The sequence below is a fragment of the Etheostoma spectabile genome, chromosome 12 (genome assembly GCF_008692095.1).
Source record: "Etheostoma spectabile isolate EspeVRDwgs_2016 chromosome 12, UIUC_Espe_1.0, whole genome shotgun sequence".
Classification (NCBI taxonomy): domain Eukaryota; kingdom Metazoa; phylum Chordata; class Actinopteri; order Perciformes; family Percidae; genus Etheostoma; species Etheostoma spectabile.
In genome coordinates this window covers 26980002-26981080 of record NC_045744.1, presented here as the reverse complement: position 1 = coordinate 26981080, position 1079 = coordinate 26980002, and the positions used below count along the sequence as shown (strand labels likewise).

Sequence of the window (1079 nt, the reverse complement as noted above, 5' to 3'; positions counted from 1 at the left end):
ACACACACACACACACACACACACACAAACAGCCAGAGCACTCCCTCCTTCTCTTCCTCCTCCTCTTTCTTCCTCCTCCTTTACTACACATTAAAGCCATACAGTCTCTCACTCACTCACTCCCTCACTCACTCTTTTACTCTTTTACTCTTTCACTCTCTCATTCCCACATCTCCAGCCTGCACCAGCGGATCTCTCCCGATTCATTCATCTCGTAAAACTGTGAGTTCAGTCGACATGAAACCAATGCACCTTTTATGACTTTCCGGACTGTGATTTGTCTGACAAGCCTTGTATTGTAAATCGTGCAGACTTTTCTCACTCCGTTTTTGTTGTTGTTGTTGTTGTCTCGCTATCAAGTAAAAGTTTGAAAGTGCTTTTTCCAGATGTGGAAAAAGAGAGTCGTTGATTTCTCTCTGTTGAGTCCCAGCTGCCAGCGAACCCGAACCAAAGCGCTTCCATGTTATGGAAACACGGGCTAGAAGGCATGCTTTTTATGGGGAAAACGCTCCGTTATTCTCTGTTATTATGCTGTGAAAAACTGCGACAGATAGAAAGCGATAGAAGTGCATGTAGTCGCAGTTTGGATGTTAGGTAATACAGAAAAAAAAAGTGCAATTCCATAAAATGCAAGCGATATGAATGAATCGTGGCTTCTTTTTTTTTTTTTTATTTAAAGATGCAGTTCTCCTATTAAATGATTAAGAGATACTTCCCATCAGCCTCAGCTGCGGTGTGACCAGTCAGCAGAAGCAGCAGATTAGATGAAGTCAGTCCTGGGGGACGCTCTCCCAGCAGACATCTGTGCATGCATCCCCACAAACCTCAGCATGATCATCAGCATGACGTCACAGTAGTGTTATTACCAGTGCACGCACAGCCTGGATCCTAAGGGCTGGGGGATATGAAGAAAATCAAACATCATGATATTCTTGACCTCCATGTCGACATTGCATTGTTTTGTATTGTAGGGTGAGATTTTCGATAAATAATCATCAGTAATGTAGATCTAATGACTGAGTGGGTAAAGGCAAATAATAGAGCAGTGAGAACGGTCTGGTAAGTTCAGAAAATGACAT

General features: G+C 42.8%; 1 protein-coding gene across 2 annotated transcripts in view; it reads left to right on the top strand.

Annotated features, from left to right (window-relative positions):
* Positions 1-1079, top strand: part of scinlb (scinderin like b) — a 24675-nt gene that overhangs the window by 39 nt on the left and 23557 nt on the right. For both annotated transcript variants that reach the window (XM_032531325.1, XM_032531324.1), the window contains exon 1: positions 1-222. This exon is cut by the window's left edge and continues 39 nt beyond it. The gene's annotated coding sequence lies outside the window, so the exon portion shown is untranslated. The remainder of the gene's footprint in view (positions 223-1079) is intronic.